The 25,018-nt window shown below is 35.7% G+C and overlaps 1 long non-coding RNA gene and 1 pseudogene across 2 annotated transcripts in view; both read right to left on the bottom strand.

Annotated features, from left to right (window-relative positions):
- LOC137223422 (uncharacterized) overlaps window positions 1-25,018 on the bottom strand; it is a 51,659-nt gene that overhangs the window by 15,884 nt on the left and 10,757 nt on the right. For both annotated transcript variants that reach the window (XR_010942865.1, XR_010942864.1), the window contains exons 2-3: window positions 13,855-13,934; window positions 12,936-12,980 (exon numbers count right to left, since the gene is read on the bottom strand). This is a non-coding gene — a long non-coding RNA (uncharacterized lncRNA). The remainder of the gene's footprint in view (window positions 1-12,935; window positions 12,981-13,854; window positions 13,935-25,018) is intronic.
- On the bottom strand, window positions 10,680-11,184 carry LOC137224112 (AKT-interacting protein-like; annotated as a pseudogene).

Genomic DNA, 25,018 nt, shown 5'->3' with positions numbered 1-25,018 from the left:
CATCAAAGTCCCAAATACTGAGATCAATAAAACAAATCCTTAACACCATCATATTCTAAAGTGAGATCATAAACCACCTACTGAGAACACTGTGAATTTATTTTTGTCACATCAGCCCATCACCCACACCTAGCCTACAGAAGAGAAGATCGAGTGAATGTGAAGTTCATTTGAAAAAGCCCTTTGTGTCTTGCCCTCCCCAGTCCCCTACCCACCATGGAGAGAAGGGCAGTATGCATTTTACCCTAGGCTAAGCCAGAGGGAGAGCTTGACATGTGTGCCCTGGAATTTGAGTAGGAAAGAGACAGATCTGGAAAGTTTGAAATCAAAGTGTTGTTTCTGGAGTGAATGGGTTGTTTCTGGAGGAGAGCTTTCTCTGGGAGTGAGCTATACTTCCACTGACAGAGAGCCAGAGGCACATTCTCCATGAGTCTTACATGGACATCTGTGTGCTTGAATAGGGTACATGAAGAAAGTTTTCCTGATGGGAGGGGGGTGGCCTCAGCAGAGAGGGCATGCACATTGAGATAATGGGGCAGGGAGTTGTAAGTGAGAAGCCAGGAAAGGCAGCACCCACAAGAGAGCTTCACCTGGAGGCCACAGCAGGGAGTCCCTAAGGAGCCCTGAGAAAGGGTCAGCTGTGAACCTCTGTCACCTCTGATTACAGTTCTGTCCCTCAAGAAGACTTTTTCTGTCCTTCACTACTGCTCCTCCCCACTCTCCAAACCTGGAGATGAAGAAGCACAAATAGAGTTGAATAAAGAAACAAAGAAATTGTCAACGACAACCCTCTCACCACACTGCAAGCACCTTTGAGGCAGGCCCAAGGTGGGGCAACAAAAGGGCTTTAAATTGGTAGAGGGTCTGAAGATTTTATATTAGACCGGATTGAACTTGAAAATATCCACACCTCTGCAACTCATCAAGATTCTATCCAAATGACTGAGGAAATAGTAGACTGCAGATGGGGTCCATGGAGTGAGCAGAAATGAAAAAGAATAAAGTTGCCTTCTGCTAGAGCCCCTCAGAGACCAGTGTTTTCAGTTACTGGCTAAGATGTTTATTTACTTATACTGCAGTTACTTCTCTAGTACTTTTAAAACCTACGAACATATAAAACATAAATAATATATGTCTTCAATATATTAAAGATAAGACTAAAAGTAGTAGAAATTCTAACGTTGTAATTCCACTTTGAAAGTCAATCAGTTGTAATAATCCTTGTATATATTGAAGTATGTATAATATGTTGTAATAATCCCCATATAAGACAAGGATATTGTATATATGCAGGGGGTGATGTGCAATGAGAAAGAGATGGTTGTTACATGCCTATGAAAGAAAATACTGACGGTTAGGGAAAATTACTTTGATGTGGCAAAAGGCAAAAATCTAGACGAGTAGTAGATTACTACTAGAACATATTGTGATATATATCACATGTGTGTTGAGCATTTTAAAAACTTTTTAATGAAAATGAGACATTAGAGAGTATAAGTCGTAAAGACAGATTAATAACCTACTAGTCTTTGTGATTTTAACCCCAATATTCATGTTTTTAAACTCATATTACAATTGATCTGTCCTCTTAGGCATAACCTGTCTCTACCTGGTCAAGAGAAGAGATACAGAGGAGAAAAACTATACAGTGAAAGGAAAGACCCATCTCTTCCCCTCTACAGGACAGCCTTTGGGGAGAGAAAGAGGCCCCCTATCTGATACCAAAACAAAACTCTCTGATACATGAAATTCTATTTCTAGGTTTTTAGACTATAAAGATGAATAAGATATAGTGCCTTACTACGTTTAATTTTGTAAACTTTTGTCTTTTACAAATTGTCTAAAGCAAAATATGATACTGCAAATGATTTTTAAGAAACATTTGTCCCTTTTTGGTTAAAGGCTGCCACCAAGTGGCTAATTTAAAAAACAACATTTTCAGAAGTGATTTTTCTTAAGCATTTAGATCTAGAAGGGAAAATAGGAGGGTATGCAATACACAGTGCGCGCTTCTGTCTTTGTTAATCTAATTTAATCAACATAGAACATCCGTTTGTGGTAATATTATTACCATGCAAAACATTCCACATAAGTTATTTATTTCTTCCTCACTACCAGCCTTTGAGGTAGATACACATGACATCTCTATAGTCTGCAAGTATCATTTCTGTCACCTCTTGTAGAGTCCTGACACAAGCCCAGGAGAGAATCTTCACATTCTAGATTGGTCTCTAATGTCAATGAACTGTATCTATAGCATCACTTGACTATATGTGGCAGAACTGGATTTTAACTCACTACTGTCTGACACTGGAACTATATATATCAGGACCTAAACTTTTTTTCCCCATGTCTTGAAGTTTCTAGCTGTTTCTTAGAATATTAATTACATTTTTCAAATAGTGAAAGGAAAAAATTATCATCTTATTAAGAATTCGTGCCTAAGTATTTCAATTTTTTTCATGTTATGGCAAACAAACCACAAAGGAAAAATAAAAATAACACTCATGAGCTAAATAAAAATGGTATCAATAAATACACATAGAATGCTTGTTTTGTGATCTTCTTACTGAAATGAGATGAAAAATTATTATCACTATGTAGTGTAACTAATTTTACATAAGAGCGATCTATAACAATATACTTTGATTAAGGATTCTTACTAATTGTTGAGATTTATGTTTTGGACATAAAAACAAATTTTGTAAAGGCAAGGTCACCTACTTCTTATCCTCATAATTATTCATACCACAATGATGTCTCTCCTCTCGTAGAATCACATGGAAAAAAAGAATATTTCTATACAAACTAATTGTATATGCTTTACATTTCATTGCAAAATTATTTCAGTTGTTGTATAATTTAGGTAAAGGATCAGTCAAGGAAAAGATAATTTATAATTCCAAATGCTTTTCCTTTCTTCTTCTTTATAATGTTATAGCAGAAAGGCATAGAGAATAGTTACCACTCTGTTTCACTCCCTCTTAAAAATTATAGGTTGAGGAACTTCCCTTGTGGTCCAGGGGTAAAGAATCCACCTTACAATGCAGGGAACACAGGTTCAATCCCTGGTCGGGGAACTAGGATCCCATGTGCCGCGGGGCAAATAAGCCTCAACTAATGAGCTCGCACACCTCAACTAAAGAGCCCGCGTGCCACAAACTACAGAGCTCACGCACTCTGGAACCTGCGTGCCACAACTAGAGAAGAGAAACCCCACATGCACAACTAGAGAGAAGTCCACACACCACAACTAAAGATCCCGCATGCCTCAACGAAGATCCTGCGTGCCACAACTAAGACGTGATGCAGCCAAAAATAAATAAATAAATAATCAATAATCAATAAAACTTTAAAAAAATTATGGGTTGAGGAAAGTCAAAAACGTCTTACATAAGGGTTTAGAGTTTTTTGTTGACCCCTTTCTCCAAAAAAATCATTGACAAGAACTGTGGACTCCAGAAAAAATATGTGAAAAAAGGTGAATACATTTTTCATAAGTGACAATGAAAAATCACCAAATCTAAGACTTACTGTTCTGATTTGATCTTTCTCCACTTTTTTAAGCCTAAAATATACACTTGTAAAGTTAAGGTACAACTCTGTTGCTGTTAGTATTTGCTATCTCAGGATTGAAGTTGATTTGGCACTAGAGACATCAGTTGCCAAAGCAATCTTGAGAAAAAAGAACAAAGCTGGAGACATAAGCCTCCCAGACTTCAGACAATACTACCAAGCTACAGTAATCAAAACAGTGTGGTATTGACACAAAAACAGACACGTGGATCTATGGAATAGAATAGAGAGCCCAGATATAAGCCCACACAACTATGGTCAATTAATCTTCAACAAACGGGATAAGAATACACAGTGCAGAAAAGACAGTCTCTTCATCAAGTGGTGTTGGGAAAGCTGGACAGTCACAAATAAATAAATGAATTTAGAACATTCCCTTACACCATACACAAAAATAAACTCAAAATGGCTTAAAGACTTAAATATAAAACAGGACACCATAAAACTCCTAGAAGAGAACATAGGCAAAACATTCTCTGACATAAATTATACCAATGTTTTCTTAGGTCAGATCCCAAGGCAATAGAACAAAAAGTAAAAGTAAATAAATGAGACTTAATCAAACTTACAAGCTTTTGCACAGCCAAGGAAACCATAAGCAAAATGAAAAGACAACCTCTGGACTAGGAGAAAATGTTTGCAAATGATGCGATAAACAAGGGCTTAATTTCCGAAATATACAAACAGCTCATACAACTCAACAACAACAAAAAACAAACAACCCAATTAAAAAATGGGCAGAAGGCCTAAATAGCTATTTCTCCAAAGAAGACATTCAGATAGTCAATAGGCACATGAAAAGATGCTCAACATTGCTAATTATCAGAGAAGTGCAAATTCAAAACTACAATAAGGTATCACCTCACACCAGTCAGAATAGCCATCATTAAAAAGTCTACAAATAACAAATGTTAGAGAGGGTATGGAGAAAATGGAACCCTCCTACAGTGTTGGTGGCAATTTAAATTGGTACAGCCATTATGGAAAACAGTATGGAGGTTCCTTAAAAAACTAAAAATAGAGTTACCATATGATCCAGCAATCCCACCTCTGGGCATGTATCTGGAGAAAACTCTAATTTGAAAAGATGTATGCACCCCAATGTTCATAGAAGCACTATTTTCAATAGCCAAGACATGGAAGCAACCTAAATGTCCACAGACAGATGAATTAGTAAAGAAGATGTGGTACATATACACAATGGAATACTACTCAGCCATAAAAAATGAAATAATACTATTTGCAGCAACATGGATGAACCTAGAGATTATCATACTAAGTGAAATAGACAAATATCATATGATATCACTTATATGTGGAATCTAAAATGTGATGCAAATGAACTTATTTACAAAACAGAAACAGAATCACAGACGTAGCTTATGGTTACCAATGGGGGAAGGGGGGAGGGATAACTTAGGAGTTTGGGATAAGCAAATACAAACTACTATATATAAAATAGATAAATAACAAGGTCCTACTGTATAGTGCAGGGAACAATATTCAATATCTTGTAATAATTTATAATGAAAAAGAATATATATGTGTGTGTGTGTGTGTGTGTGTGTGTGTGTGTGTGTGTGTACAACTGAATCACTTTTCTGTACACCAGAAACTAACACAACATTGTAACTCAACTATACTTTAATTAAAAAAAAATAGAGTGTCAATACTCTATGAATCTTATGTAAGGATTAAGTGACATGATCTAAATAAATGATCAGTATCATGTTTAGCATAAAATAAGTACAGAAATAGTATTGAACCATTGGGTTTTGGGTATCTGAAGATATTAAAGAAAATTTTAAATTTATTTTAAGTCTGGTAATGGCAACTGGATATGTAAAAATGAATAGCCCTTAAGAACTAGAGATATGTATTAAATTCTTATCAATGAAATGACATATTTTCTGACATCTGTACCTGATAAAACTTTAAAAAATATTTTTGAAGAGATAGATGAAATAAGATTAGCACAATGTCAATGATTTTTTTTGAAGCTGGGTGATAGGTAATATTATCTGTATTTTTGAGTATGTTTTAAAATTTCCATTAAAATTAAGAAAAATATATTCTGCAAGCTAAAATTGAGCACAATAATTCCAATACTCATTCACCTTTAAGGCGGATAAGAGAAGAATTGAAATCTCTGTAAGACAGGAGATAAAGTTCAAAAATGAACAGTTTAATATTAGCTTAAATTACATCCCTGTGACATTTATTATCTAATTGGAGGTTGGTACCTCTTAATCACCATTATCATTTTACCCCCCAACCCCTCCCTTCTGGCAATCACCCTTTCGTTCTCTGTACCTATGGGTCTGTTTTCATTGTTTTGTTTATTCCTTTGTTTTCTTTTTTAGATTCCATATAAAAGTGAAATCATGCAGTATTTGTCCTTTTCTGTTTGATTTGTTTCACTTAGCATAATACCCTCTACATCTATCTATATGTTGTCACAAATGGGAAGATTTTATTTTATATGGCTGAGTAATATTTCATTGTGTGTGTGTGTATATATATATATATATATATATATATATATATATACCACATTTTCTTTATTAATTTGTCTATAGATGGACACTTTGCTTCCATATTATGGCTTTTGTAAATAATGCTGCAGTGAGCTTTGGAGTGCATATTGAATTAGTGTTTTTTTTTCTTCTGGTAAATATCAATAAGTGCAATTGTTGGATCACATGGTAGCTCTATTTTTAATCTTTTTTTTTTTTTTTGCGGTACGCAGGCCTCTTACTGTTGTGGCCTCTCCCATTTTGGAGCACAGGCTCCAGACGTGCAGGCTCAGCAGCCATGGCTCACGGGCCCAGCTGCTCCGCAGCATGTGGGATCTTCCTGGACTGGGGCACAAACCCATGTCCCCTGCATCGGCAGGCAGACTCTCAACCACTGCGCCACCAGGGAAGCCTTATTTTTAATCTTTTGAGGAACCTCTATTCTGTTTTCCATAGTAGCTGTACCAATTTACATACCTCCACAACAGTGCACAGGGTTCCCTTTTCTCCACATACTTGCCAACACTTATTTCTTGTCTTTTTGATGGTAGCCATTCTGACAGGTATGAGGTGGTATCTCATTGTGGTTTTGATTTGTATTTCCCTGATGAATAGTGATGTTGAGCATCTTTTAATGTGTGTTTTGGCCCTCTATATGTCTTTAGAAAAATGTCTATCCAGGTGCTCTGCCCATTTTTAAATTGTGTTATTTGGGTTTTTTTCTTTTTTTGATGTTGAGTTTATGGGATTCTTTGTATATTCTGAATATTAACCCCTTTTCATAAGGTTTCTTAAGATGGAAACTTAGGTTATTGATTTTATATCTTCTTTTCTAGTATATGCATTTAATGTTACATTATTTGTTGTATAATGCTATATAAGTTTTCCTCTAAACACTGGTTTTATTGCAGCCCACAGATTTTGATGTTATATTTTCATTTTCATTCATTTCAAAATATTTTAAATTTTTCTTGAAACACTGCTTTGACCCAAGTTATTTCAAAGTGTGTTGTTTAATTTTCAAATATTTTAGGATTTTCCAGCTATCTTTCTATTTTTTATTTCAAGTTTAATTCCATTATGGTATGAGAACATATTTTGCATGACTCCCATTCTTTTAAATTCATTAAGGTGGGGCTTCCCTGGTGGCCCAGTGGTTGAGAGTCTGCCTGCCGATACAGGGGACACGAGTTCGTGTCCTGGTCGGGGAAGATCCCACATGCCGCGGAGTGGCTGGGCCCATGAGCCATGGCTGCTGAGTCTGCGCGTCCGGAGCCTGCGCTGCGCAACGGGAGAGGCCACAAGAGTAAGAGGCCCGCGTACCGGAAAAAAAAAAAAATTCAATAAGGTGTGTTTTATGACCACTTATATGGTCTACTTTAGCAAATGCCATTTGACCTTGAGAAGAAGTCATTGGAGAAAATTAGATCAAGCTGATTGGTAGTGTTGTTCAGGTCAATTATATCCTTAATGGTTTTATGCTTCCTTCGTCTATCGATTACTAAAAGAGGAGAGTTGAAGTCTCTAGCTACAATAGTTGTCTGTCTATTGTTCCTTTCAGGTCTATCATTTGCTTCTTCACGTATTTGGATGCTTTGTTGGTAAGTACACACATGTGTAGGATTGTTATATCTTCTTGGAGAATCAATCCCCCTATTATTATGTAATGCCCCTCATTATCCCTGATAATCTTCCTTGTCCTGAGGTCCATTGTCTCTGAAATTAATATAGCTACTCTAGTTTTCTTTTAATTAGTGTTAAAAATGTTATACTTTCTCCATCCTTTAATTTTAACTTTTCTGAGTCTTTATATTTACAATGGGTTTCCTATAGACAACATATGGTTTTATTCTGTCAATCTTTCTCTTAATTGGTGCATTTAGACCATTATCATTTAAATGATAATTGATATAGTTGGACTAATATCTCCCATATATGTAACTTTTTAATATTTCTTGTACTTATTCTTTGTTTCCATTCCCCCCCCCCTTTTTTCTACTTTCTATGGCTTTCATTGAGCATTTTATATAATTTGAATTTTGTCTCCTCTCTTAGCATATCAATTATACTACTATAAAATTGTTTAATGGTTCCTTTAGAGCTTGAAATAAACATTTTAAATTAATCCAAGTCACTGTCAAGTAACACTTCATGTGTAACACAGGTTTCTTAGAGTGTATTCCCCATCCCTCTGTCCTTTCCTTATAACATTTCTGTCACTCATTTCACTTATCCATATGCTATAATCACCCAATACATTGTTATTATTCTTAACAGTTATATTTTATATCTATTAAAATATTTTATTTTTATTCATTTGTTCCTTCTCCAACCTTCTTCCTTATTTATGTAGATCTGAGTTTTCTGACTTACATCATTTCCTTTCTCTCCAATTCACTTCTTTTAACATTTCCTTCAGGATGAGTCTGCTGGGGATGAATTCTCTAAGTTTGTGTGTGTGTGTGTGTGTGTGTGTGTCTATGCACAAGAGCGAGATAAACAGTCTTAATATCCTTTTGAAGGACATTCTTCTGAAGGGTAATTTCACTGGGCGTAGAATTCTAGGTGCTTTACTTTAAATACTTTAAATATCTCACTCTGCTCTTCTTGTTTGCATCATTTCTGATGTGAAGCCCACTGTAATTCTTATTTTTTTTCCTTTGTAGGTAAGGTGTTTCCCTTCCTTCCCTTTGACTTCCTCACAGATTTTTGTCTTTGTCTTTGGTCTTCTGTAGTGTGAATATGATATGTCCAGGTGTAGTTTTTATGAGTTTGTTTGTTTTGCATTTATCCCGTGTTATTCTCTGAGCTCCCTGGATCTGTAGTTTGGTGTTTGCTATTAATTTTGGAAACATTTTGTCCCTTATTACTTAATATTTCTTCTGCTCCATATTCTCTTTCTTCTTGTTCTGGCAATCCTAATACATATATGTTACTTTTCAAAATGTCCCAAGTTCATGGAGTTTCTATTCTTTTTTAAAAAAAATTCTCTTTACCCTTTGCATTCCATTTTGGGAAGTTTCTATTGGTCTACCTTCAAACTCACTGAATCCTGCCTCAGCTGTGTCTATACGGATGAGATGTTTAAAGGCATTCTCCATTTCTGTTGCAGTGTTTTTAATACTTAGCATTTCCTTTTCATACATTCTTAGAGTTTCCACCTGCCTGCTTACGTTAGCTATCTATTCTTGGATATTGTCTTCATTTTCAATTGAAGCACTTATATAATTCACAGTTATTTTAAATTCTTTTTTTTAATAATTCCAAAATTTGTGTCATGTCCAAGTCTGGTACTGATGCTTGCTTTGTCTCTTCAGATATTATTTTTCTTGCCTTTCGGTATGCTTTGTAGTTTTTTGTTGAATGCCAGTGATGTTGTATTGGTGAATAAGTATTGAGGGAAATAGGCTTTTAGTGTGAGGATTTATGCTAATCTGAATACGAGTTGGGCCTAATTAATGTTTGCCGTAGCTGTTGGTGCCAGTGGCTTCATATTCCTCTGGGGTCCTGATTTTTGTCCCTCTTCCTCATTGTGGGCTTCCCTCAGTACTCCCTCCTCAGGGTAGATCTGCATCTTGCAGCTCTGTCAGCTGTATTACACTGTCATTTTCCTGGAATCCAACGTGTGGTGCAGAAGACCAATACTGTCATCTTATGATTCAATCTCAGTCTTTTAATGTGCCTGAAACTCTGGGCTAAAACACTGACTGGTATTTCCACAGTAACTGTTTAGCTTCCCTCCACCCTCTAGGCTAGGCAGGAAGGTGAGAGTGATCTGGGTCAGGCAGCATTCCCTTCTGCTGCCTGGGATAAGGCTCTGGGTAAAATTTTTCCCCTTGAAAAGTAGGCCTTTGTTATGGAGAATCCTCTGGACATATTACACAATGATTACTCATATCCCCTCCTCCAGTCAGAATCACAAGGTTAGAGAATTTGCATGTGCAGTAGGAAAACCCAGGGGGGGTGCCCCTGGAGCTAAAACCTGTGAAGGTATGGGGGTCGTCACAGCCCCCATGGGCTTTTCCCTCTCATTCTAGTCCACACTCAGCCTCCAGCAATTCATCAAAATGATTGTTTAAGTATCCCTACCAGTTTATGGCTCCAACAGCTTCTGCTCCAGGTAAGCAGATCTCATCTGTGACTCTCTGAATTTGCTTGTCTCTACAGATTTCAGGGTAACAAGTTTCCGTATAATCTCAGGTCTCTGATGAGTCCAAGAAAAGTCACTGATTTTCTGTTTCTTCTTCCTCTTCTTGCAGGCACAGGAATGACAGTTTACAAGTTCTTTGCACATTGGAGTTTAAACACTGGAATTCTGTAACCTGAAGACTTTTATCGTGGTGTTCATCAAGTTTCTTTTTATGAGACAGCATCTTCTCTATGAGTTCATCACATACAGATGGATTTCATGGAGAAAAACTAATTACATAGGGTCTTTTAATTTATGTTTATCAAACAAACACACAGTGTACACTCTAATACTGTTGAGCATTTTTCTTTCATAAAGCTAACTATCTTTTTATACAGTACTGCAGCCTTTGGTTTTAGGAGGCTTGCTGTTTCAGCTCTCCATGGACACATAAATACTTAACAACTATGTTTATGGTTCCACCTGCATTTTGCAAATGCTCTCTGAATATCTAGTTGACCTAAGTTGGGATCAGCTAGTGGGTGAAAGATATAAATATCAAACCCCCATGGACAGTCACCCTCTGGAGAATTATCAGTGATAATCACTATAGACTTAAATGTGCCATCTTGATAAAGTCATTGCCATATGAATGCTACTCTGAACCACATTAATGAAGAGCTATAAGATGGCTACTTATAGACACCAAGTAACTTCTGCTTTACAACCAAGAAGAGAATACTTCAAGAAGAGAATATTCCAGAGAGAAGGGTCTGTAAGAAACATGGGAGCCATTTGTTTACTGCTGGGGCAGGAGATACAGTCTTAGTTATGAGGAAAGCAATTTGAGATTAGAAGGCAGCTGTATTTTTGAGCTGTACATGGTGTTCTGGTTTGTAGGTCCCCTGTGAAAATATTCTCCTGACCACCAGATATTTTGCACACAGTGCTTGTAGACATGCTCCAGAAAATGGTTCATAACATGTATTTCAAACAAAGAAGTGAAATGATCTGTGTCACCAATTTAATTCATGCTTGGCATACATTTTCTAGTTGACCTGTGGCACCCTTCATCTTGATGACTTCAATACAGTGCTCTCTGCACTTGACTCTCCAGGCCCAACAGCTTATCTGGCCACAGTGCAAGCCTGCCGCTGCCCACTCCCCTACCCACCATTCCATCCTATATGAATTATTTTTAACTAAGAAAGTTATTAAGAAGAATGGCCCAAATCAGGAGAGGCGCATATTGAATTCATCAACAGATACACAGCAGGATGCTGTAATTAAGGCTTCACTTGGAGCCTAAACTCTGTGTTGTAATCTTGAAATCAATATCAGTTCTACCACCCATTTTCTAGTCTGAAATAATAATAGTTATAAATATCAATACACTGTGAACTCTAAAGTGCTATGCAAACCTAACATATTATCTCCTTCCAGTGTTATAATACTTAAAAATTACAATAGAGTTCTTTTTCCTCAAATGTTTTAATTAGAAAAAAATTATTTCTCATAATGTAAGGGCAGCAAGAAGGATTTTAATGAATTTAAACCATGAAATATAGCCACTACTTTGTAATTTTTGTTCTCATGGAGTGTGGTCAGCAGACTCTAAGGTGGCCCCCATCATCATGCTGCTGGTGTTCATGCCTTGTCTGATACCCTCCCCTCCAGTGTAGGTGGGACTTATGAATTGCTTCTAACCAACAGAATATGCCAAAGGTGACATGATGTACTAGATTATGTGTATATATTACAAAAGATTGTAACTCATCTTGCTAAGAGACTCTTTCTTTTGCAGGACTTGAAGATGCAAGCTGCCATGTTGTGAGCTGCCATGTGGAGAACAGCATGTGGCAAGGAGCCGAGGGTAGGCTCCAGCTCAGAGCAAGCAGGAAACTGAGGTCCTCAGTCTGGAAAACTGAAAGGAACTGAATTCTGCCAATAACACTGTGAGTTAGGAAGCTGATATCTCCCCAGTCGAGCAACTTGGCCAACACCTCGATTGCAATTTTGAAAGACCCTGAAGCGGAGGACTCAGCTAAACTGTGCCCAGACTCCTGACCCAGAAAAACTCTGAGGAAATACATGTGTGCTGTTTTAAGCCACTAAGTTTATAGTATCATTGTTAAGCAGCAATAGATAACTAATACACTGAGTTTTACCATGTTCTTTTTAAAGACTGAACGTAACTCCTGTAATTGATTTTATTCATTTGCTCCAAATGAGCACTCCTGTTGAATTTTGCCATATGAATAGGAAAAATAGCTAATATTTATTGAACTCTTCCTCGCACTTAGTACTTTACAGACATTATCTCATTGATTCTATTTTCAATATTTTCCAGCATGGAAGATACCGCTCTCTATCATCATTCATTAAATCAATCAATCAATCTGAAAATCACAATGTACCTCCAGGACAGATAGAAAAGAAAGCACTTAATTCTAAGAGATATCTGGTGGACTGTAAGGATTAGGATTCACTGAGAACAAAACCGAACTATTAATAATACAGAACGTTGCAAACAAGCAAAATTATCTCAAACTTTGCCAAAATTATTAAAGAAATAAACAATGGGCAATGAATTGGTATGGCATTTAGATCATCTTATTCAATCTTCTTAATAGCATCAATTTAATGTCTTGAGTTATGAAATTATATGATAAATGCAATCATCAAAAAGGGCTGAAAAACAGAGACAAATTTACCATTTGCAAGCAGTAGTCTTCAATGAGGCAGTAATCATAATGCACCTTTCAACAGGCAAAGATGAAACACAAGTTATCAAAGCAAAGATGCTTATTTCAAATCATAGTATTTTTTTAAAAGAAAATTCTTTAAAAAAGAAAAAAACATGTCACAGACCCACTGGGGATCAGAAAGAGTTTGGACTATTGCCTTAACATGATTGATGTAAACTTCTTACTACCAATCTCCTGACTCAAAAGCAACAAAACATTTTTTACAAAATATGGTTCAAATTCAATATATAGATTCCCCAAAATAACTAGTGATAGGACTATAGAGTAGTATTTTGGTTGCAGTATAGTAATTCAGGACGTATGTGGTTTTACCGCAAGTATTAACATGACAGTGGAATTTCTTTAAATGTATTTTTAAAAAGTTGGAGCCAACAAAACTTTTAGATTTTCTGAAATATTTGTCTGTGTGTTGCTATGACTACTTATATAGGCTCTGTTTCAACTTTATATGGGTTATTGTTTCCTTTGAACTAAATTTTTGAACAAATTGTTCCATCTGAATCTACTCCATTGAACTTATTCAAATTCATTTAAAAATAAACACACTATTAGTATTGTCTTTCACACAACCATATTATAATATTTGACTTTACCCATAAATATTTCAATATATTTATTTTATATTATTTTTATTTTTTGGTTCCAAGGTTTTTAGAAATTTATGATAATTCTTGAAATTCTATACATATAACTATGCAATGCTGTTTTGAAATGAATAAAATTGTTTCTCTTCCATGAAAATTAAAATTATATTTTCAACTTTCCCTCAGTATAGGTATGATTAACAGTATTTAACTTTTATCTAGAACTTTTTCTAATTAAATTGAGGTATGTCTCTTGCTCGGATAGATGATAATCAACTTACAGTTACCACGTGAGCTGATTTCTCTCATTTTACAAATGGAGAAGTCAATTGTGGAATGCTGAAACGACTTACGGTTGACCCTGTAGAGAGGAAGAAGCAGAGTCAGTAGGATTGGATCCAGTGATTGTCAGATTCTAAAACTGATCTTTCTTGAAGAGCAAAAATTAAGTCTTAACCACAATAATATCCTATCTGTGATTGTCTGTGTTATTTTAGCTGAACATTGTTTTGTAAATATTAAACTGTCACTTTTGTTTGTTCTTTCAGAAACCTCTCCTTGGTATAACCATACAAAGTATTTGAACTGAAAAGTAGTTCATTTTTCTATGCTTTGCTTGTTTCTTTTGTGTTTACTATTTCCTTGAGTCTTGTTATAAGTTCATGAGTAGGGTGGAGAGGAAGGGGTTAATATGTCTGCCACTCTGAAATTACTACCCACAACCGAAATCACAGCTTAGTTTCTCTCAAAACACATGTTTGCCATTTTTAATCACAGACTCAGTGATTAAGAATGGAATGAAAAAGAGACATGACCAAGGAGCAATTCAAATAAACAAAGATTAAGATGTTGTGATATGTTTATAAAGACTAGAGACATCTGGAATATTCCAGCTAAATAGTACAGATAATGCACCCTTTCTTTTAATAAGAGCTTTGAGTACCATAAAATATCAAAATGCTTAAGTACTACTTCGATCCTCTGTTATTTTTCCTTTGTTTTCTAGTATATGCCAAGTCCTGAGATTTTTCTTTATTCCAATTATATTGTGCACACTACTTCTGACTCATTTTAGATTTTAATCTTCTTTAATTAAGGAGACTCTATATTGTGTTCAAACAGTACCATGTTAATCAAATCTCCATCAATTATGCTTGTCATATGTGTCTATTCACTTAGAACACTCTCTATCCAAAAGGAAGATATGTGATGTTAAAGAGGAGGTAAACATTCTGATTCTAACCATAGAATTTCTCCTTTACTTGAAAGAGAAACGAAAGTGGAATAATTTTTATCACTTGTGATTGTATCAGCCAACATCCAGTTGCAGGAACTGTTAGGCAGTCCAGCTGTTTCAAGAAGAACATTTAGGGAAGTAGGTGCTTTCAGAATTGTTGGGGGCATGGTGATAGAAACAGAAAAGCCCCACTGTGGGCACTGTGACTTCTGCCACAATCAGCAAGGTAGAAAAACAGGAGGTCACCATTGGAATAATTAACTTCACCAACACACCATAGTAGCTGCAATTCAAGGGTTAGGAATTTGTGGCAACAGCAAATGATACAATTGTTGGTTCTCTACACACATAGACTGGACACTTGCACACCACTGTGGAACTGCATCCACGACTGTGCTAGCTGGCAGAGAAAGGGCTAAAGTAAAATGAAGATGGTCTCTGCCCATGTTTGCCTAACAAATTCCAAGTGCTTGTATTTAAATAGAGGACCATTGCATGAAGAACCGTGGATGAGAAGGTGTCTGAAGAAAAGCCTCTAGAAATGCACACTAGAGGTAGGCTGGAAGGTTTGAATGGAAGGTGAATGTCAAGCCACAACACTCACCATAGTGTTTTGATTTTTTTTTTTAATGTCTCCTGTTTTTTACTCTTTTCAATACCCTCTTCTGAGCCCCCTGGAATCATCTGTGAGTACCACCATTTACCACATTTTAGAAAACAATGTTTTAGACTGTAGAGTTCAAAACACTTATTACTGCTTTTTAAAATTATATATATTTTAAAAATTTTAGGTATCCTATCTGGGATGAAATTGAGCAGACTTCTGTTGAATACTTCCTGAATTTCAGATATGATGCTAGATTCAGAGAAAAGAAAATTATTTATCTGCTCTGCTCCAGTGGCATTATGCCAATTGATACAACATAATTAGGACAAAGAAGTAGAAGGAAGAGCAGAAAGAGGAAACTAGAATTAAAGTTTTATGAATAGTCTCTGGATAAAGGAAAGAATTAAAAATTTAAAACAAAGGTAGGTGTTTATAAAGGAGAACAAATTGATTAACAATATCAGCAACAACCAAAAAATTAGATCTGAGACCCCAATTGATTAAATCGACAACAAACATGAATAATTTCTTTTAAAAAAAGGAAAACAAATAGCTCATATATGAAAAATATAATAGAAATACATGTTGAAAGAAGACACGTTTTTAATCCCCTGTAAAGAGACCAGGATTTAAGACATGTTATATTCAAATGTATTTGTTTCTTTGTTTTGCTGGGAGGAGAACTCTGATATACTTTGGTTTCAATTATAAATTGATACATTATTTATGGAATGTGACTTGGCAATAAGTAATAAAGGTCCTTAAAAGTTTAAATTATTTTAAAAATTTCTGCAATTTGACTAAACATGGCAGAAGCTGTGTCTGTTTTATTCATTATTGTCTTCCCTCTGTAGCTTTTAAAGTACCTGACACAGTTACTTTTCAATAAATTTTGTTTGGAGGAGTGACGGATAATTATCAAAGCATGCATTTAATAGCAAAATAAGCTGGAAAAATCCTGAAGGTCAACATTGAAGGAACAATTAATAATTTTTGGCCTATTCATATTACAAATAGTATCCATCTAATAAAACAATATTTACAAAAAATTATTACAATGGCAAGGAAATGCTCATTAGGCAATAACACAAAATAAAGGTATCTTATAGTAGTCTATATTTCATCATCTCAAATAAAGTTAAAATAGAAAAAATGTTAGCTGTGGGTCAAGATTATTTGTTTTCGACTCCCTTTTTCAAGAGCACCAGAATCACAACTAACTGCTGAAAAATCATCGACAGGAAGACACTGGAACTCACCAAAAAAGATACCTCACATCCAAAGACAAAGGAGAAACCATAATGAGATGGTAGGAGGGGCACAATCACAATAAAATCAAATCCCATAACTGCTGGGAGGATGACTCACAAACTGGAGAACACTTACACCACAGAAGTCCACCCACTGGAGTGAAGGTTCTGAGCCCCACGTCAGGCTTCCCAACCTGGGAGTCTGGCAATGGGAGGAGAAATTCCTAGAGAATCAGACTTTGAAGGCTAGTGGGATTTGATTGCAAGACTTCAACAGGGCTGGGGGAAACAGAGACTCCACCCTTTGAGGGCACACACAAAGTAGTGTGTGCATCAGGACCCAGGGGAAGGAGCAGTGACCCCATAGGAGACTGAACCAGACCTACCTGCTAGTGCTGGAGGGTCTCCTGCAGAGGCAGGGGGTGGCTGTGGCTCACTACGAGGACAAGGACATTGGCAGCAGAAGTTCTGGGAAGTACTCCTAGGCATGAGCACTCCCAGAGTCTGCCATTAGCCCCACCAAAGAGCACGGGTAGGCTCCAGTGTTGGGTTGCCACAGGCCAAACAACCAAGAAGGAGGGAATCCAGCCACACCCATCAGCAGCCAAGCAGATTAAAGTTTTACTGAGCTCTTCCCACAAGAGCAACACCCAGCTCTACCCACCACCAGTCCCTCCCAACAGGAAACTTTCAGAAGCCTCTTAAATAGCCTCATCCACCAGAGGGCAGACAGCAGAAGCAAGAAGAACTATAATCCCGCAACCTGTGGAACAAAAACCATATTCACAGATAGACAAGATGAAAAGGCAGAGGGCTATGTACCAGATGAAGGAACAAGATAAAACCTCAGAAAAACAACTAAATGAAGTAGAGATAGGCAACCTTCCAGAAAAAGAATTCACAATAATGATAGTGAAGATGATCCAAGACCTTGGAAAATGAATGGAGGCAAAGATCGAGAAGATGCAAGAAATGTTTAAGAAAGACCTAGAAAAATTAAAGAACAAACAAAGAGATGAACAATACAATAACTGAAATGAAAAATACACTAGAAGGAATCAATAGCAGAATAACTGAGGCAGAAGAACGGATAAATGACCTGGAAGACAGAATGGTGTAATTCCCTGCCATAGAACAGAATAAAGAAAAAAGAATGAAAAGAAATGAAGACAGCTTAAGAGACCTCTGGGACAACATTAAACGCAACAACATTCACATTATGGGGGTCCCAGAAGGAGAAGAGAGAAAGGAAGGACCCGAGAAAATATTTGAAGAGATTATAGTTGAAAACTTCCCTAACATGGGAAAGGAAATAGTCACCCAAGGCCAGGAGCACGGAGTCCCAGGCAGGATAAACCCAAGGAGAAACATGCTGAGACACATAGTAATCAAATTAACAAAAATTAAAGACAATGAAAAATTATTGAAAGCAACAAGGGAAATATGACAAATAATATACAAGGGAGCTCCCATAAGGTTAACAACTGATTTCTCAGTAGAAACTGTACAAGCCAGAGGGAGTGGCATGATATACTTAAAGTGATGAAAGAGAAGAACCTACAACCAAGATTACTCTACCTGGCAAGGATCTCATTCAGATTCAACAGAGAAATCAAAAGCTTTACAGACAAGCAAAAGCTAAGAGAATTCAGCACCACCACAATAGCTCTACAACAAATGTTAAAGGAACTTCTCTAAGTGGGAAACATAAGAGAAGAAAAGGACCTACAAAAACAAACATATAAAAATTAAGAAAATGGTAATAGGAAAATGCATATCTATAATTACCTTAAACATGAATGGATTAAATGCTTCAACCAAAAGACACAGGCTCACTGAATGGATACAAAAACAAGACCCATATATATGCTGTCTATAAGAGACCCACTTCAGACCTAGGGACACATACGGACTGAAAGTGAGGGGATGGAAAAAGATATCCCATGCAAATGGAAATCAAAAGAAAGCTGGAGTAGCAATTCTCATATCAGACAAAATAGCCTTTAAAACAAAGAATGTTACAAAGACAAGGAAGGATACTACATAATGATCAAGGGATCAATCCAAGAAGAAGATATAACAATTATAAATATATGTGCACCCAACATAGGAGCACCTCAATACATAAGGCAACTGCTAACAGCTATAAAAGAGGAAATCGACAGTAACACAATAATAGTGGGGGACTTTAACACCTCATTTGCACCAATGGACAGATCAACCAAACAGAAAATTAATAAGGAAACACAAGTTTTAAATGACACAATAGACCAGATAGATTTAATTGATATTCATAGGACATTCCATGCAAAAACAAAAGATTACACTTTCTTCTCAAGTGCGCATGGAACATTCTCCAGGATAGATCACATCTTGGGTCACAATCAAGCCTCAGTAAATTTAGCAATATTGAAATCATATTAAGCATCTTTTCTGACCACAATACTATGAGATTAGAAATCAATTACAGGGAAAAAAACATAAAAAACAGAAACACATGGAGAGTAAAGAATACATTACTAAATAACCAAGAGATCACTGAAGAAATCAAAGAGGAACTCAAAAAATACCTAGAGACAAATGACAATGAAATCACGATGATCCAAAACATATGGGATGCAGCAAAAGCAGTTCTAAGAGGGAAGTTTATAGTAATACAAGCCTACCTCAAGAAACAAGAAAAATCTCAAATAAACAATCTAACCTTACATCTAAAGGAACTAGAGAAAGAAGAACAAACAACACCCAAAGTTAGTAGAAGGAAAGAAATCATAAAGTTCAAAGCAGAAATAAATGAAATGGAAACAAAGAAAACAATAGCAAAGATCAATAAAACTAAAAGCTAGTTCTCTGAGAAGATAAACAAAATTGATAAACCATTAGACAGACTCATCAAGAAAAAGAGGGAGAGAACTCAAATCAATAAAATTAGAAATGAAAAAGGAGAAGTTACAACGGACACAGCAGAATTACAAAGCATCCTAAGAGACTACTACAAGCAACTCTATGCCAATAAAATGGACAACCTGGAAGAAATGGACAAATTCTTAGAAAGGTATAACTTTCCAAGACTGAACCAGGAAGAAATAGAAAATATGAACAGACCAATCACAAGTAATGAAATTGAAACTGTGATTAAAAATCTTCCAACAAACAAAGTCCAGGACCAGATAGCATCACAGGTGAATTCTATCAAACATTTAGAGAAGAGCTAACACCCATCCTTCTCAAACTCTTCCAAAAAACTGCAGAGGAAAGAGCACTCCCAAACTCATTCTATGAGGTCACCATCACCCTGATACCAAAATCAGACAAAGATACTACAAAAAAAGAAAATTACAGACCAATATCACTGATGAATATAGATGCAAAAATCCTCAACAAAATACTAGAAAACAGAATCCAACAACACATTAAAAGGATCATACACCATGATAAAGTGGGATTTATCCCAGGGATGCAAGGATTCTTCAATATATGCAAATCAATCAATGTGATACATCATATTAACAAATTGAACAATAAAAACCATATGATCATGTCAATAGATGCAGAAAAAGCTTTTGAAAAAATTCAACACCGGTTTATGATTGAAAACTCTCCAGAAAGTCAGCATAGAGGGAACCTACCTCAACAAAATAAAGGCCACATATTACAAACCCACAGCAAACATCATTCTCAATGGTGAAAAACTGAAAGCCTTTCCTCTAAAATCAGGAACAAGACAAGGATGTCCACTCTCGCCACTATTATTCAACATAGTTTTGGAAGTCCTAGCCACGGCAATCAGTGAAAAAGAAATAAAAGGAATACAAATTGGAAAAGAAGAAGTAAAACTGTCACTGTTTGCAGATGACATGATACTATACATAGAGAATCCTAAAGATTCTACTAGAATCTACTAGATTCTAGAAAACTACTAGAGCTAATCAATGAATTTGGTAAAGTTGCAGGATACAAAATTAATGCACGGAAATCTCTTGCATTCCTATACACTAATGGTGAAAAATCTGAAAGAGAAATTAAGGAAACATTCCCATTTACCACTGCAACAAAAAGAATAAAATACCTAGGAATAAACCTACCTAGGGAGACAAAAGACCTGTATGCAGAAAACTATAAGACACTGATGAAAGAAATTAAAGATGATACAAATAGATGGAGAGATATACCATGCTCTTGGATGGGAAGAATCAACATTGTGAAAATGACTATACTACCCAAAGCAATCTACAGATTCAATGCAACCCCTATCAAATTACCAATGGCATTTTTTACAGAACTAGAACAAAAAATCTTAAAATTTGTATGGAGACACAAAAGACCCTGAATAGCCAAAGCAGTCTTAAGGGAAAAAAACGGAGCTGGAGGAATCAGACTCCCTGACTTCAGACTATACTACAAAGCTACAATAATCAAGACAATATGGTACTGGCAGAAAAACAGAAATATAGATCAATGGAACAGGATAGAAAGCCCAGAGATAAACCGATGCACCTATGGTCAACTAATCTATGACAAAGTAGGCAAGGACATACAATGGAGAAAAGACAGCCTCTTCAGTAAGTGGTGCTGGGAAAACTGGACAGCTACCTGTAAAAGAATGAAATTAGAACACTCCTTAACACCATACACAAAAATAAACTCAAAATGGATTAGAGACCTAAATGTAAGCTTGCACACTAAATCTCTTGGAGGAAAACATAGGAAGAACACTCTCTGACATAAATCACAGCAAGATCTTTTTTGATCCACCTCCTAGGGTAATGGAAATAAAAACAAAAATAAACAAATTGGACCTAATGAAACCTAAAAGCTTTTGCAAAGCAAAGGAAACTACAACCAAGATGAAAAGACAACCCTCAGAATTGGAGAAAATGTTTGCAAGTGAATCAACGCACAAAAGATTAACCTCCAAAATATATAAACAACTCATGTAGCTCAATATTAAAATAACAAACAACCCAATCCAAAAATGGGCAGAAGACCTAAATAGACATTTCTACAAAGAAGACATACAGATGGCCAAGAAGCACATGAAAATCTGTTCAACATCACTAATTATTAGAGAAATGCAAATCAAAACTACAATGAGGTATCACTTCACACCAGTTAGAATGGGCATCATCAGAAAATCTACAAACAACAAATGCTGGAAAGGGTGTGGAGAAAAGGGGACCCTCTTGCACTGTTGGTGGGAATGTAAATTGATACAGCCACTATGGAGAACAGTATGGAGGTTCCTTAAAAAAGTAAAAATAGAACTACCATATGATGCAACAATCCCACTACTGAGCATATACCCAGAGAAAACCATATTTCAAAAAGACACATGCACCCCAATGTTTATTATAGCACTATTTACAATAGCCAGGTCATGGAAGCAACCTAAATGCCCATTGACAGACGAATGGATAAAGAAGTGGTAGTACATATATACAATGGAATATTACTCAGCCATAAAAAGGAATGAAATTGGGTCATTCGTAGAGACGTGGATGGATCTAGAGACTGTCGTACAGAGTGAAATAAGTCAGAAAGAGAAAAACAAATATCATATATTAACTCATATATGTGGAACCTAGAAAAATGGTACAGATGAACCAGTTTGCAAGGTAGAAATAGAGACACAGATGTAGAGAACAAATGTACGGACACCACGGGGGGAAAGTGGCAGTGGGGTAGTGGTGGTGTGATGAATTGGGAGATTGAGATTGACATATATACACTAATATGTATAAAGTGGATAACTAATAAGAACCTGCTGTATAAAAATATAAATTAAATAAAATCCAAAAATGCAAAACAGAATTGTTTTCTTAGAATCAACTCTTCTGGCAGGACTCTCATAATTCTCCATACACCTATTGTTGATGGAAGTTACAGTTCAAATTGTTCTGTATTTCCAAATGTTTTCACATGTTACAAGTCTAGTAAACCTAGAGTGAATATCATATCATTTTACTTATCTCTTCTCCATGACAAATATATATATGTGTATATATATATATATATATTAGAGGTATCTATTTTCTTAATTCTCGTTATATTCTAGCATGAAATTCAACATCAGAGTATTTTAATGCAGCCATTAATTATTACCCATATTAATATATTTTTGTTTGAGATAAATTGTATACCTATACCTAATCAAGATTAAAAGATAACCAACCCATGATATGCATATTTCAACAAAAGAGTAGCTTGTCACAGTTGTTGGACTGAGCAGTTTCTCCAAATTATGGTAGGTAATCACTAGTTTGTGGCAAATGCCACAGTATTCAGAAACCTACTCTCACATTTAGTGTAAGCAGTTTCCATTCCAGTGGGTTTGCTCACATATTCACATGTAGTATATTATGAAGGATTTTAAAGCTAACCCTTCATTTTGTTTCTCCCATAAGTGTGATGTTAAAAAATATGATTTTAGTTTCCATGATGTAGTTTCAGATTTATTTACATACACTGGTGGTTCCACAATCTTTGGAAATTGAACACTGGCCAGAAAAAGATGGGTAAACATATATATTGTATAATTATATATATATATATATAAATTATATAAAGGGGATATGGAAAATGGAAGGAGAAAGCTAAGCACCAAGTAATAAGGGCCAGAAAATTTTTATAGAGACTAGAAAAGATAAGTGTTTATAAAAAAATAGTTTTTGCCTCTACTGTATGTTGCCTTGAGGCTATTATTGTCTGCTTCACTGCAGACACTGGCAGCAGTAGCCAAGACAACAGTGTTCACATGAAATAAGTGCATTCTGAAGAGCGGCCCTTAGGTATTGAATATCCCATCTTACTCTCTAAAAATCCCTAAGACCATGGATTACAATTTAGGGAGATTGTCACTTCCCAATCATACTATACCTCAAAGTTTAAAATTTAAGATTACAAAAGGTCAGATGGTAAAAAGAAAAGAAATGCAGTGTTTGTAAAACAGACAGAAATTTTGAATCATATTCAAAATACTGACTCTATATACATGTACATATATATGTAAAAAAAGATTACAAATGGGAATGACCAGCAATGGTCATCTGGTGGAGTTTTCAGCACAAGGCTTATCTCTTATGCTCTAAAACAGTGGTCAGCAAATGACAGCCTGCAGGCCAAATTGGGCCTGGTTCCTGTTTTTGTAAATAAATTTTTGTTGGAACACAGCCATACCCAATAATTTCCATAATATCTATAGCTGCTGTCACATTATAAGGGGAAGTTGAAATGGTATGACAGAGACTGTCTGATTTTCAAAACCTAAAATATTTACTATCTTCTCTTTCACAGAAAAAATTTGCCAGCCCCTGTCTTAAACTCACACACTGAGATCTGACCTTTGATCCCTCCTCAACACAGATAGACAATTAATGGATAGACATTTATTGTCAATATAAAACAAGAATTAAATTTCATTTAAAAATGAGTGAAGTATAAATATTTGGTCAGTACGAAAAATTTTGAGTTGATGTAAAGAGAACAAAAGATTAAACAGTGGTAGATTGGATATACCTGAAGACCAAATTAGTGAGTTGGTACATCAGATTGAGGAATTTTCCCAGAAAACATCAAGAAAAGCTAAAGAGACCTGACTTATGGATAAGTACCAAATGATAAGATTTCTCAAAGGAGAAAAAACAAATGAAAAAAGGAAACTATTTGAAGAAATAAGGAAGATAGACTTCCTATTCTGGTAATATGCCAGGCTATTATTTACTACTAAAAACTACTAAAATTACTAAATTTTAAAATATTTTCTTAAAAGATCAAAAAGCTGACATGATATTAGAGTTAGGAATTATCATATCTAGTCTAGATAAGAAGCCATAGAAGTAAGCTCAACATTGAAGTAGTTTTTGCCTTAAGGACATTTACCAAACTTCACAAATATGAGCTTTAACTTTTAAGGTGTGGTAAAGTGTGAGAGCTAAGAGAAAAAGCCCAGGCTTCTCTGAAGGTGTGGAGTTTAATAGGAAACTTCTCTTATTAAAGTTGGAGCTCCTAAATCATAAGTCTTAAGTTAACTAGTCCTAAGATAACTAGTTATCTATGCAGGTATACCTAGTCACCCTGCCTTCTCCAAAATATTGAAAATAATATTGCCTTGGCAATGATTAGACTGAGGTGTGGAGAAGGGGGAAACCATCCCTAAGAAGTTGAAGCCCCAAGGCAGCACTCAAAATCACATTACTGAGGAGGTGCAGAAAAAAACCCTCAAGTTGTAAATTCACCATATTTAATTATTCTAAGATTCAACATGTTTTTGGTCCTATTTTAATATTTAGCAGTTAGGATGTATATTATATCTGCTAAAGGCCTGGCAGCAATTGTGACTTAACTATCATCGA

This window comes from Pseudorca crassidens, chromosome 4, assembly GCF_039906515.1.
Source record: "Pseudorca crassidens isolate mPseCra1 chromosome 4, mPseCra1.hap1, whole genome shotgun sequence".
NCBI lineage: Eukaryota > Metazoa > Chordata > Mammalia > Artiodactyla > Delphinidae > Pseudorca > Pseudorca crassidens.
This window is presented reverse-complemented; position numbering and strand designations above follow the sequence as displayed.